Here is a 15,318-nt window from a genome sequence, read left to right as displayed (position 1 = left end):
ATGAGAATTTTAAAATATTGCTGACCATATATGGCCAATCAATGACAATTGTAAGTGCCAATAGTAAGGAAAGAACCCGTGAAAAAACGAAGTTTCAGGTCTTGCAGCTAACAACTGTGTCTACCGTCACTTCAAAAACATGTCTGCAAGATTTAAGAATTGGCTCAGGTACCTGTCAGCAGCAGCTGCTGATAAGACCGAATTATGTGCACGCATCATAAACGTCTATACAACTGACGGCTTTTTAGTTGAATTATATAGCAAATTTGAACCTCAATTTCTATAAATAAAAATACAAATTTTCTTAAATTAATAATTTAATATCCCTGTCTTAAGCATTATACAAATTGGCAATTTATTAAGTCTCTATGGTCTTAAACTAAGTTATAGAAAAGAGCGAAAACCAACAAGTTTTGTAAAACTAAACAATATATTGATCTTTCTAGAACACAAAGTGAAAATTGTAAAAACGAACTTGCGAACGGTATTGCGAATTAAAATCCAAATAATAGAGAGAATTTCTAGCATAGACCCTTATTAATACAGTTTTGAATAAACTTTAGTGGTATTCCAAAATAAATCCAACGCTGGAGTGTTGATGTGCCTGTGATGACCTGCGTCGTAGTGATGTGCGAACAGTCTTTTGTTGAATCACAATAATACAATCCAAGAATATATTCTTATTTGAATGTCTCTATAAATTCAAGTCTCTGTTTCCAAGAATTTTATTTTCGAGCACTTTGTATTTCCAAAGAAAAATATTTGAATTAAATAATTTGAAGAAATAAATTACATCCAAGACGAAGCACTGGACAAATGCTCAGATCCTACGAATGAATAATTTCTAGAAAAACAAGATTATACAGTCTTCTGCTTAACCTCAGATCACAATTACCAATTTCTATTTTTTTTAAAAATTCCTAATGCAAAATTTAATTCTGGAAGGTTCCAAACGTTTACAAGATACACTCTTAGTTATAATTTGATAGTCTGCTACTAAAATTATAATATAAAATGTGGTAAACATCAGCTAGACCCGGCATTTCACGGAGAATTCTGGACTCAAACCGAGATAAACACATTGTTTACAAAACCACAATCAATGATTCAGGTCAGGTAGAAAATGAACGTTATTTTGAACAAGGTCAAATCCAAGATACAATTATCCATATAATGAATTTTAAAAAAGTAACAAACAATGCAAATTAAATAAACATAACAAAGTTCACCAGCAAATGGCAACACATTGTAACAGAATAGGCTAACGAAATCGGAAGAGCCACACATCTTCGATGGTCAGTTAGGCAATCCAAGCCCCTTAAAATCACTGACTCAAATTTGTTCCTCTTGACTTCAAAGAATGTACATCGACAGTCCCAGCTCAATTGTTCCCTTGCAACAGTAGTCTGTTTTCCTGCAAAATCATTTAAATAGGAAAATAATAAACAACATGGAGATAACGAATTTCACGTAAACTTTAGACATAGATCTTGGCCATCTTTTCGCCATTTTAGATCAAATGTTTTCTCAAACACAAAAATGTTGGATAAAAATTAATTGGAGTTTCTTCATTTTTTGTTGTTGTCAATTTAATGAACGTGGGAGGAAAACAGACAAAAACTTTGAGTTTTACTTCAAGTCAATTGCTGAGCGATTCTGCAGATTTTGAAAAATGTTTGCTTCCCTGTCTGGAAATGCTATTACATTTAACTAGCTTTTGCAAACAGTCTACGTTTTCAAAGATAGGACCATCCTACGCTATAAGTATTGATTGTGACTGTGTGTGGAGATACGTTCATTATTCATGAATGTATACATTAATCTGTGTGAGTATCACTTGAAATGTTTATAGCCGCATAAATAAGATCGAAATCACACCACATAGTTAACTGAGCATTCAACCCTGACTACCAAAGGTGAGCAGAATTGTAAACAGGTCCATTTATTTAGTACCAACCTGTTGAAAAATGTGCCGACATTCAAGCACAAGATTAATGTCGCATTATTAATTTCATATAGTCTATCGCGATTGACTCTCTTGTCAAGAGGTAGAAAAAGCGACTCTGATAGTCTGAACTCGAATTGAACCATCAGAAAAATGGAGTGCTCCGCCTAGTCATTAATACACACACACACACACACACACACACATACACATACACACACACACACACACACACACATATATATATATATATATATATATATATATATATATATATATATATATATATATATATATATATATATATATATATATATATATATATATATATATATATATATATATATAATCTCCTATACTGTGAAAGTTTAATGAAATTGCATGTAAAAATGTTCAAGTCATAGAGAGTAGAATATTGTGTATGATATACAGTAATGTCCCTATTACACTATTTTTTTTTTCTTTTTCTTCTTCTAGCTATTTAATTATGCAACGAGGTCACACGTAACTGAATTACACCATTTCTATAAAAATTATTTAACTCCTCATAGTGTCTTTATCCTTGACGATTGACCAGACCTCACTCTCTTTAGTCATGAGACTGACCACCCACCAGACCATGCAGTCACGAAATTGACCACACATCAAGCCCTGTATTCACGAAACTGATCACACAGCAGGCCCTGTAATCATTCAACTGACCACACACCAGGTCATGTAGTCATTAATCTGACCACACACCAGGCCCTGTAGTCATGAAACTGATCACACACCAGGCCCTGTAGTCATTCAACTGACCACACACCAGGTCATGTAGTCATTATTCTGACCACACACCAGGCCCTGTAGTCATGAAACTGATCACACAACAGGCCCAGTAGTGACGAAACTGATCAAACACCAGGCCCTGTAATCTCGAAATTGATCACACACCAGGCCCCGTAGTTACGAATTTGATCACACACCAGGTATAAAGTCAAGAACTGATCACACACCAATCCCCGTAATCGCGAAACTGTCTGAGCACACATCAGACCATAATAATAATAATAATAATAATGAGGACTTTGTATAGCGCCTAATCTCTAGAAGCTATAAGCACTTTAAAACATTAGACAACACCTATAACATAAAAAATATATAATGATATGATTACAAAAAATAAACACCATGAACTTAGAAAAATAAAAAAGAAACATGCTGAAAATATTTAAGGTAGGAAACAGTATTATGTCTTTAAATTTCTTCTTGCAGTCGAAATAAGTGTGTTTTTGTGTCTAAGTTCAGTGGGCAATTCATTCCACGTTGCTGGGCCCTGGTATGCAAAAGAACGCTGTCCATATGACTTTGATTTCATAGTGGGAATAATGAGCATACGATTGTCAGAAGAGAAGCGTTAAGTATCTTGCTAGTGTGTACACATGGGTGAGGTTGGATAGGTATGCTGGACTGGAGTCCGTCAGTGAAACGTTGCACAGATAACAAATTTTGTGTTTTATTCTGGATCGAATGGATAGCCAGTGTAGGGTACAGAACAGCGGGGAGGGGTGCTCTGATCCTGGTACTCTAAGTATGATCCGAGCAGAATTGTTTTGAACTTTTTGAAGTTTCTGGAGCAAATATTGAGCTGAACCAGACATAACTGAGTTACAACAATTCAGCCTTGAAAGTACTAATGAATACACAAGTGTTTTGGTGGCATCAACTGAATGATATTTGTGAATTGAGCTGATGCGTCTCAGCTCAAGATATGCAGCCTTGCATATGTTCATGACATGTTGGTGCAATGTGAGAGTACTGTCCAGAGTAACATCTAGGTTTCGTACTGACTGTGTGAACTTAATGTTGGTGTTGGTGTTGGCGATATTTATTGTTTGAGGTAAAGGATGTGAATGAGAAAGTCTTTGTGTTGTGATCAAAATGGACTCAGTTTTATCATCATTCATCTGCAGCTTGTTATATGCCATCCATTACTTCACATCAGAAATACACCTCTCTTTACCTTGGATGGCAGCATCAACTTTAGTTGGGTGGCTAAATTTGTATATTTGGGTGTCGACAGTGTACAGTTGGTGAGACACTGGATGATGATCTAAGACACGAGAGAGCGGCTGAGTGTATATAATAAAGAGAACAGGTCAAAGAGAACAGGTCAAAGAACACACCCCTGTGGACCATGTAGACACGAAACTGTCTGAGCACACTCCAGGCCCCGTAATCAAGAAACTGTCTGAGCACACAACAGGCTCCGTAATCAAGAAACTGTCTGAGCACACACAAGGCCCGTAATCAGGAAACTGTCTGAGCACACACCAGGCCCGTAATCAAGAAACTGTCTGAGCACACAACAGGCCCGTAATCAAGAAACTATCTGAGCACACATCTGGCCCGTAATCAAGAAACTGTCTGAGTACACACCAGGCCCCGTAATCAAGAAACTATCTGAGCACACACGTGGCCCGTAATCAAGAAACTGTCTGAGTACACACCAGACCCGTAATCAAGAAACTGTCTGAGCACACACCAGGCCCGTAATCAAGAAACTGTCTGAGCACACACCAGGCCCGTATTCAAGAAACATGCATGTAGAGATAAGGGCTTATATAATTCCGAAATGTTTTGATTCTGACCTCACTTGGAGCAAACATACAGAAGAATAAAGGTTTTGGACTTTGAGTTTCACAGTTTTATGGCTTTGGGATTAATGTTGCTAGACGTGAATGCTTGCTCCGTATTACATTATAAATAGCTATTCCTAACAACAGTTATACATAATAACAGTTATACATAATAAGAATTACACATAATAACAGTTTTACATAATAACAGTTTGTTGTTTATTTAGTTAGGCTCTGGACTTTTTTTACTTTGTGAAAGGTTTGATTGTTTAACTCAGTGTTTATCTCCATTTTTTTTCCAGCACAAGATAGGCTATACCTGGCGGCCAGTATTAATGTTGGAGGAAGAACCCGAGAAAACCCCAGAAAGAACCACCGACCCACGAGAAGCTACTGGCAAGCTTTCTAACATACCTACTTTTTCCGAATCCGGGACTCGAACCCACGCCGACAGAGGTGAGATGGCAGTAACGGTGACAGCTTTATACCACTAGACCACTATCATATCGCTATGACGTCGAATGATAGCAGGCTGCTAATGTTTTTACTATTTATATATTTTCTAATTAATTTTTGGCATTTTCAGAATAGGCATTGCGTACTCTGACAAAATCCGTCCCCGCCCCCATTTGAATAGCGCTAACGCTAGTGTGTTTTGGACTAGTTCAGATTCATTTTTTATGCACATGGCAACAACCATGCCTGATTTAAATAGTTCATAGTGTGTGTAAATGAATGTGCAGACATTTCACAGTACATCAAAGGAACATAAAAGTATGCCAACATTCTCTCCAATGTGCACGTTGCAAATGCAAGCAACTTCGCCTTATACCAGTCCCTCTCTCGGAAGTATTCATTGCGCAGCAACACAAGGCGTTATTTGGTGCTGAGGCAATTTGACTTAAGGGTCTTGCCCAAGGACAAACAACGGTAGCTGACCTAGACTGATTGGTTGCATCTGAATCAGCATCCTTTTGATTCCAGCACTCTAACCAGTAAGCTACTGCCAAGGTCCCAAAAAGCAGATTAAATGTAGCGAATATATAACAACTTTTGAGTTTCGATCAATCAGACTGGTCACACATGCGAGGTTTTGCACAGACGTAGAACAGACAAAAATAGGAGATTGCTGTGACAAGTATAAACGGATTAATACGTTACAGGTTCGAGTCCGTGACAATAATACACAAACGGGTTAAAGAGTGACTGTTTAAGAACATTTCCTCTTGTAACGGCCATGAGTTTAAGAATTACTGTTGGCTTTAAAAATAATGAATGAACAAAATTCATGGAAAGAGCATCGATTATGCGTAGGCGAAAGAGCAGACTTTCAGTATAAATAAAGATTTTTTTTCTGTACTAGAATAGTGTTTAAGTTAAGTTTAAGCTTTATGTGCCTCCGAAATTTTCACCCTATACAGCTTTACGCATGTGAAAATCAAGGAATAATAACGAAAGAAAACAATACATTTATGCACTGATTGACGTCTATGTGCCTTGATAAGCCCTTTTGTCCATGTATTTTCATTTCATTTTATTACTTTTTAAATTTATTTTAGTGTCCCCACTCTATTCATAAAACATATGAGCTTGATAAAGAGACGGTTAGTTTGCATCTGGCAAGTTCAAAATGATGACCTAACGCAAATAGGCAAATATTAAGAGTCCATCATTCTCCGAAGATCATTAACCGTAAGACAGGAAGTCCATAAAGACAACTGAATTTAGGCGAGACGATAGATCGCTCCGCCTTCCAAATCACGTGACTTGACGAGCTGTTAACGTCGGACAAACATGCAGTATTTAGCAAAGAAATATACTGTTGTACATAATAATTTTAAAGTTCTACTATGTTCGTTAGATGGAATTTTTATCAAATGATGTCTGTTGATGTAAACATGTAAATTCATGCTTAATATATCGGAAGATAATTATTTGAAACCTTTATTTTGTATTTCTTTATTATTAATTACATTTTTGTGTACCCATCCCTCCTTCAGCCCAACAAGAAAGTAAAGCGTCACTCATGTGTTTCAAAGATCGAGACGATAAATCATTATTTTTGGGACAAGCCAACATTAAAGTGTAAATTTTCCAACTTTAAAATAATGCATCCTGGGGTTCAGTGCTTCCTATACAAAAATAAATAATTTTTATCCAAGCCTGAAAGTTAGGAGGTTCTCCACCCATATTCTAGAATGGCTAAATTTTACGTATATTTTTAAATTTCAATTTCTTTATTTTTCTTCAAGCTATCGACGGGACATGCTTTTCTACATGTTTTTAACAAAAGCACGATGCAATTGCCATCAATTATGTCTATATTCAGCTGATCGTACACGCGACCATAAGTCGTTATCCATCGAAGTTCCGTCTCTGTTTCGGGAAAGGAATACATTTAATTCCTCCATTTAGACGATCTGGATATTGACTGTCAGAACTACAATGGTCCCACTGACTTCTTTTCACCGAAATCGATCGATAAATCAACAAATCATAACAAAATTTGTAAATATTTATCATAATCAATTCATTATTGCCAGAAACAGCTTGTCGGAGGAAAATGGCGGTGTGTCTAATTTGCGCTCGCTGATTGGTTAATTGATCAGTGTGATTGACAAGTGGCAATAGGTCAATTGTAAAGATACAGCGATAAGAATGCACCATGGTCCATGTCATGAATTTGTTTTAGTATAATGAGATCACATCTACTGCCGATGTCTCTCTCAGTCGTACGTGACCTGCGTGATAATGGACAGATTACTGTGGTACTACTGCCAAGATCTTCATTAGGATTGGGGTGTACATATTATGATCTCAATTAATAATTGCCGCCAATTTGTTTCTCGATTATTGTCACGGTAATGAATATTAATGCATTAAAAATGTTAGGACATATGATGCGTGTGCTCAAAAGTACTTATTCCAGAACCATGGAGAAAAAACTACATTCCTAAATTACAGTTTTTTTAATGACAGGTCTCACTCACTAGTGGTCAAAATCAACATTTTGTCGTTATTGTATTGATTTTCCACTGAAAAATTAATGAGTAGAAATTTGAACATTTGAATGTAATTTACCACAGTAATCTGATATGAGTCAGTAGTCTGATATGGGTCACTAGTCTGATATGGGTCTGTAGCCTGATATGGGTCAGTAGTCTGATATGGTCACTAGGCTGATATGGGTTAGTAGCCTGATATGGGTCAGTAGTCTGATATGGTCAGTAGCCTGATATGGGTCAGTAGTCTGATATGGGTCACTAGCCTGATATGGGTCACTAGCCTGATATGGTCAGTAGCCTGATATGGGTCAGAAGTCTGATACGGTCAGTAGCCTGATATGGGTCACTAGCCTGATATGGGTCAGCAGCCTGATATGGGTCACTAGTCTGATATGGTCAGTAGCCTGATATGGGTCAGTAGTCTGATATGGGTCACTAATCTGATATGGGTCAGTAGCCTGATATGGGTCAGTAGTCTGATATGGGTCAGTAGCCTGATATGGGTCACTAGCCTGATATGGGTCAGCAGCCTGATATGGGTCACTAGTCTGATATGGTCAGTAGCCTGATATGGGTCAGTAGTCTGATATGGGTCACTAATCTGATATGGGTCAGTAGCCTGATATGGGTCAGTAGTCTGATATGGGTCAGTAGCCTGATATGGGTCAGTAGCCTTATATGGGTCACTAATCTGATATGGGTCACTAGTCTGATATGGGTCAGTAGTCTGATATGGGTCACTAATCTGATATGGGTCAATAGTTTGATATGGGTCATTGGTCTGATATGAATCTGTAATCTAATATGGCTTATTAGTCTGACATGAGTCAGTAGTCTGATATGGGTCAGTAGTCTGATATAGGTCCGTAGTCTGATATGAATCAGTTGTCTGATATGGGTCAGTAGTGTGTGTGTGTGTGTGTGTGTGATTTGGATTTTTAACGTAGCCTTAACAATTTTTCAATCATATCGCTACGATGTCTGCAGTGTGGCAGTTTATAGTAATGTCTAGCACTGGGGCGTCATGCCGCAGGCATGTAGCACGATGTCCCACCCAGTCACATTATCCTGACACCAGGCCGACCAGTCCTAATACTAATCTCGTAATGCTGAGCGCCATACGAGGCAGTTTTGTACCATTTTTATAATTCTTTGGTATGACTTGGCCGGGATTCGAATCCACGACCTCCTGCATCCGAGGCGGACGCTCTAACCACTAGGCCACTGGATTGGTCGAATTCGGATAAGTAACATTAATTAAGGAGGTTGTGAAGTAGCTTTAACAATTTTTCAGTCATATCGCTACGATGCTGGCAATGTGGCAGTTGATAGCGATGTCTAGCACTGGGGTAACATGACGCAGCCATATAGCATGATATCCCACCCAGTCACATTATCCTGACACCAGGCCGACCAGTACTAACACTAACCTCTTAATGCTGAGCGCCAAGCGAGGCAGCTGCTAGTACTATTTTTTATAATTCTTTGGTAGGACTCGGCCGGGGATCAAACCCACGAATTCCCGTATTCAAGGCGGACGCCCTAACCACTAGGCCTCCGGAGCGGTGGGTCAGTAGTTTGACATGATTCATTAGTCTGATATGGGTCAGTAGTTTGACATGAGTCGTTAGTCTGATATGGGTCTGTAGTCTTATATGAATCAGTAGTCTCATATGGGTCAGTAGTTTGACATGAATCATTAGTCTCATGGGCGCGTAGTCTGATATGAATCAGTAGTCTCATATGGGTCAGTAGTTTGACATGAGTCATTAGTCTCATATAGGTCCGTAGTCGGATATGAGTCAGTAGTCTGATATGGGTCGGTAGTCTGACATGAATCTGTTCCTTTTGCTGTGAAAGAAAAGAAACTGCTAATATTAGAAGTGTTGACAGATGGACTGCTGTACAAACAAATGTTCAATATTGTGGCACACCCTACAAAACATCTTTCCTTCTAATACGTCGTAAGACTACTTCCTTCCTTACTGGAAATGAAGACAATACATTTGCCAAGAAGCAGGGCATCGAATCAGTTTCATTACCTCCAAATATACTTTATTTATTATGCTATCCCACTGAAGGAGTGACTGAGATTTTGGTAAGAACAGACATTCAACAGACATGTTGATGCACTTGAACATGGTTTGGACAATTACAACAGCAATGAAAGAAAAGCAACCACTACAACGACAACCACAATAACAGTACCAATTCTACTATGAAGCGCCGAAGAGGACAAAAGCTGGTCCAATCAGAATGCTGCCTTTGAAATTTTAATGTCATATGTCCAAAATACCAATTTAACTTGTAAAATAAATGCTTGTCCTTAAAGTACCATTTTCTTGGTCGAGATTTTAGATTGTATCTGTTAAATTAAACAGCAGAGGTTGAATGTTATATTTTCTATGCCGAAGTTTTAGATTGTGTCGTTTGAATTACACGGCGTTGATAAAAATAGCAATGTCATACGTCGAGAATTCTAATTTACGTATTGGTTCAACGAGCTTATGCTGAAAGTTCCATTTCACATGTTGAGTATTTAGATTTCATCTGTTGAATTACACAACACTGGTTGAAATTCTATGCCCATGTGCTTTTAGATTGTATCTTCTGAATTACACGGCGGTTGTTGACATTTTAATGTCATATGTCGAGAGTTTCAATTTAACATGTTGAATCCCATTGATTGTGCTGAAAGTTCCATTTCGTATGTTGAATTTTTAGATTGCATCTGTTCAATTACGCAGGGGTGATTGGACATTAGATTATGCTTGTCAGAATTGTTCTTTTTATATGGCGAAATGATGTGTTCGAGTTACAAGTAGCATTACACAATGTCCACTTTAACAATTCAAAATAATATCGAGTATTGAGACACATCATTCGTGTATTCAATTAAGAGGCACCATTACATTTCATGCGTTTACAGTTTGAAAGTTACCATTCACGGGTCGAGATTTACTATGAATTTCTTCGCTAGAGGTCGCTCTCGTGAACGGACCGTGTTATTTGTAAACAAGGAGGCTGCTTCTCGTTGCTGTGAAATTCAAAAGATGAAATCTAAATACTCGCCATATGAAATGGAACTTTCATCATAAACAGTTGCATACAACATATGAATTAGGGATTCTCGACATATGATATTGGAATTTCAACCACCGCTGTGTAATTCAAAGTATACACTGTAAAACGTCGACTAAGGAAATATAACTTTAAACCACCACTATATAATTCAACGTATAAAATCTAAAATCTCGATTATGAAAATGGAACTTTAAGGATATGCAATTTGATCCAGCACGTGATATTGGATTTCTCGACATACGACATCGAAATTTCAACTGCAAGTTTGAGACTGGGCCAGCTTTTGTCCGCTACGGTGCCACATACTCTACTGCTAATACCGATGATGATGATATTATTTATTTATTTATTTATTTATTTATTATTATTATTATTATTATTATTATTATTATTATTATTCGAGATTAAAATAGCAGCATGGATTTTGATTTATGCTAAAATACTAGTAATAACTAAAACGATGATGATGAAATACTTCGGGATAAACGAGTGGCTGCGCGAGGAGTGGCGGTGGGAGGAACAATTGCCTCAGGGTGCCAGGCAAAAGGAGCACCATCTGGAGTTTCTGTTGTTGTTTTTTTTTTTTTGCAACTGAAATTGTCATTGTACTCAACCTTTTCCTTAAAGTCCTCATGGAAGATTGGCCAGCTAACCAAATGAGCTTCTTCTTTAAATAAAGCCATTATTATTATTATTATTATTATTATTATTATCCCGTGGCCTAATGGTTAGAGCGTCCGCCTCAGATGCGGGAGGTCGCGGGTTCGAACCCCGACCGAGTCATACCAAAGACTTACAAAAATGGTACTAACAGCTGCCTCGCTTGGCGCTCAGCATTAAGAGGTTAGTGTTAGGACTGGTCGGTCTGGTGTCAGGATAATATGACTGGGTGGAACATCATGCTACATGTCTGCGGCATGATGTCCCAGTGCTATAAACTGTCAGAATGCTGACATCGTAGCCATATGACCTAAAAATTATTAAAGCTACGTTTAAAATCCAAATCACACACACGCTTTTTAAAATTATTATTATTATTATTATTATTATTATTATTATTACCTTAGTGTTACGGGGCAATTCTTCGTAAACATCTTTAGAATGGGGGAGGTGGGTTACTGACATAAAAACTGTTCTCTGTTGAAAAATAGGGGTGCCACCAAAAGCGCCTCTGTATGGGTGTCACTAAAGAGCATTGATTCCGGGCACTTTGAACCTTCCCCATGGGCTAAATAAATTATAGGTCTATGATGATTCAGATGATGACATGGTGATAACAAAGGAGGTAGTGGTGAATTGTGGTTGTCACGATAATGATACCATGTTGGTAAGTACCCGATGGGGATTTTATTGTTTGTGATGCTTGCTTTTACGTGTTGTTGCTACTGTTTGAAAGAATATTAAAATAGCTAAATATAACATTTGCAGAGAGAATAACTGATACTATTGTCTAATTGATACTTGAGATTATTTCCGTCACATTCTCGTTCTTAACGCTTCAGATTCTCTCTCTCTCTCTCTCTCTCTCTCTCTCTCTCTCTCTCTCATTGGCTGCAATTTAATCCTGCTGTTTAACAAATGATGTACAATTCAGCTTACCCGTTATCTTAGACAAGCCACGACAAATAGCGTTAAGGAGATAAACTATCTAAGTTTAAAGTTTCAGTTAACTATGAGAAGTCTTCAAAAGGGTTTAATCTTTACTAAAGCAAGGATCATTGATCAATTGGCCCCATCGTACTTTGTCAGATAAACAACGTAGTTCCGCGAGGTATCGAGCCCGCCATACCTGCGCAGAAGGTGATTGTTTTGCAATCATGTCATGATACTCCTACATTTTCAAGTAGCTACACTACAAGTGCTAATGTAACATTACGCCAGCCATACAACGAATGCGTGCCCAGGCGCATTGATCACCTTTACACTGAGTTTATCGAAATCTGTTTTAATTCTGGAAAGATAAAGAATCGATGATATTCTTCTGGGAAACATAACGATAGCCCAAGGCCGACTTTTGTTTGAAATCCAGTCTGCACTTTGAATATAAACGCTTTTCTGTACAAGAATTTGTTTGTGACCTAGTTAAGGGGCGTGCGTTACCACGAAGACAGCATAGAAATGACCAAAGTAATTTTCTTTTTGATTTCAGAGTTATCGAACGCGATTTAAATTGAATTGGAAGAAATCGCAATTTCGGATGCAATACCTTCTAATTCTTCAAATTTATGCAGTCATAAAGTGACTGGAATGGGACGAATGCCTATTTTTTAAAATATATATTCATAATAAGATATTGAAATACATCAAAAGAAGAAAATTATATCGTCACTGTGGCGATACCACTTATTGCAATAGTAACAACAGAACTTTTGTAACGACTTTCTTTTCCCATAAATCTTTCCTTACGTTATTAAAATGTATGCATATTTTACTCTTCCTCTGTCTGTCTGACTGTCAGCGTCTGTCTGTCTCTCTGAGGATCAACCGATCTTAAACAACGTGTGGTTTTGTTATGATATTTTGTGGTGGGGGAATAAAGAAACATGAATGCGGACACCATCTGGTATGTGGTTTTGTTATGATACTTTTTGTGGTGGGGGAATAAAGAAACATAAATGCGGACACTATTTGGTATGTGTTTGTTTTTGTTATGATATTTTGGTGGTGGGGAAACAAAGAAACACGAATGCGGACACTATTTGGTATGTGGTTTTGTTATGATATTTTGGTGGTGGGGAAATAAAGAAACACGAATGCGGACACTATTTGGTATGTGGTTTTGTTATATTTTGTGGTGGGGGAATAAAGAAACCTGAATGCCGACACTAGTATGGACCCTCCTTTATCTCTACAGAAGCTGTGAAGTATTAAAAGTAAGAAGCATTACCATGGATATACTCATAAGCTTGAAACAAAACTGAACCACATATCTTTTAATAAACATCTCAGTGTTATAAGTGGAAGTGACATCGATGATAAATGTGTAAATTCATATCCAGTTACAGATATTGCAGTTCACAGGTCTGATGCTTCTTTTGATACATAGAAATACATATTTTTTCTCTCTCTTCCCCCCCCCCCCCTTTTAAAATATGTTTTAAGGTTCGAAAATACTATAACAATACAATACAAAACCATTCAGTGCAGAACAGTACATTACATCATAGTATAACACAACGCAACTCTACGCAATACAATACAATACAATACAATACAATACAATACAATGCAATACATACAATACAATACAATACAATACAATGCAATACAATGCAATACAATACAATACAATACAATAAAATGCAATACAATATAATGCAATGCAATGCAATACAATACCAGGTATATGTTTGTTAAATCTGAGAAAATGGCATAATCGAGTTTGATTTAAGTTCTTAACTCCTTTCCCAAGCTACCACCATCCCGTTTCCTTATAGGCCTATCTTAACTCCTTTCCAAAGCTGCCACGAACCCGTTTCGCTATAGACCCAAGCTACCACCATCCCGTTTCCCTATAGGCCCAAGCTGCCACCATCCCGTTTCCTTACAGGCCCAAGCTACCACTACCCCGTTTCCATATAGGCCCAAGCTGCCACCATCCCGTTTCCCTATAGGACCAAGCTGCCACCATCCCGTTTCCCTTTAGGCCCAAGCTGCTATCACCCCGTTTCCCAAGAGGCCCAAGACAGGAACGAAATTAGACGACTGTTAATTATTCTGATCACTTCTCCCTATACGCTTCCTTTTCTTTAATTAGAGTTGGATCCATGCATTTTAAAGGCTGCGTAAAGAACTATTCGTTACTTATCTAAATAAACCCATTTTGTGGAAAATTTTTATTCCACTTTCTTTCTTTACAAAGAAACGTTAGTTTCTGCAGCACGGCTGCCATTTAATAAACAAAGCCATTTCAACGTTACTTAGGTGTTAATGAACTATATCATTTCAGCGTTACGTAGGTGTTAATAGACAATACCATTTCAAAGTTATGCAGGGGTTAATAAACGATACCATTTTAACGTTACGTAATAGTTTTTGCGCACAAACACTTTATACAGCCTGATCGATCCTCTCATCTTCACTGTTGTCTAAATATGAACTCAGACCTAATTCAAATCCTTTTGAAAAAAACATTTTTAATATTCAAACGCAACAGCTTGTTGTTTTTAACTTAAACTCCCAAATCCTAAAGCTAGCATTTGTAAGATGATCATAAAAATTAGTCTTCAAGACCCATTCATATATAATACTTATTATAAAACACCATGCATTAATATTTATTAATTTATTCATAACTACATATATGATGTTAACAGCGATTACCATCTGTATGTATGGCATATAGGTTGACCGTACTTGAATTTAATGGCTTAACCAGTACGGTCTCGTGAGTCGACCTCTGCTTAATCATTTTTTCAACTTTTCTTAGTAGTACTTAATCAGTCTTATTTGTGTTACTGGGACAAGAGTGAACAACCTTTACCTATCTGCCCCACCTTTAGGACAACGTGTTGGAGGTGAGTGATAAATGATAGACTTGAATACCAAATTAATCACATTACTATTTATTATCAAGTAAAATCTTTTGATGGTTGTTTAATATAGATATTTCACCTGTATTTGCTTTAAACTTTCATTTGTGATACTGATGTGATTAAATTTTACA

The 15,318-nt window shown here is 37.3% G+C and overlaps 1 long non-coding RNA gene across 1 annotated transcript in view; it reads right to left on the bottom strand.

The window, feature by feature from the left end:
• Positions 1-709: 709 nt before the first annotated feature.
• Positions 710-15,318, bottom strand: part of LOC149808019 (uncharacterized) — a 222,550-nt gene continuing 207,941 nt past the window's right edge. The window contains exon 3 of the long non-coding RNA XR_016423877.1: positions 710-1,414. This is a non-coding gene — a long non-coding RNA (uncharacterized LOC149808019). The remainder of the gene's footprint in view (positions 1,415-15,318) is intronic.

This window comes from Sinohyriopsis cumingii, chromosome 1 (genome assembly GCF_028554795.1).
Source record: "Sinohyriopsis cumingii isolate HCF-2022 chromosome 1, ASM2855479v2, whole genome shotgun sequence".
Lineage (NCBI taxonomy): Eukaryota > Metazoa > Mollusca > Bivalvia > Unionida > Unionidae > Sinohyriopsis > Sinohyriopsis cumingii.
Note: the sequence above shows the minus strand (reverse complement) of the source record. Positions and strands in the feature narration are given on the sequence as shown.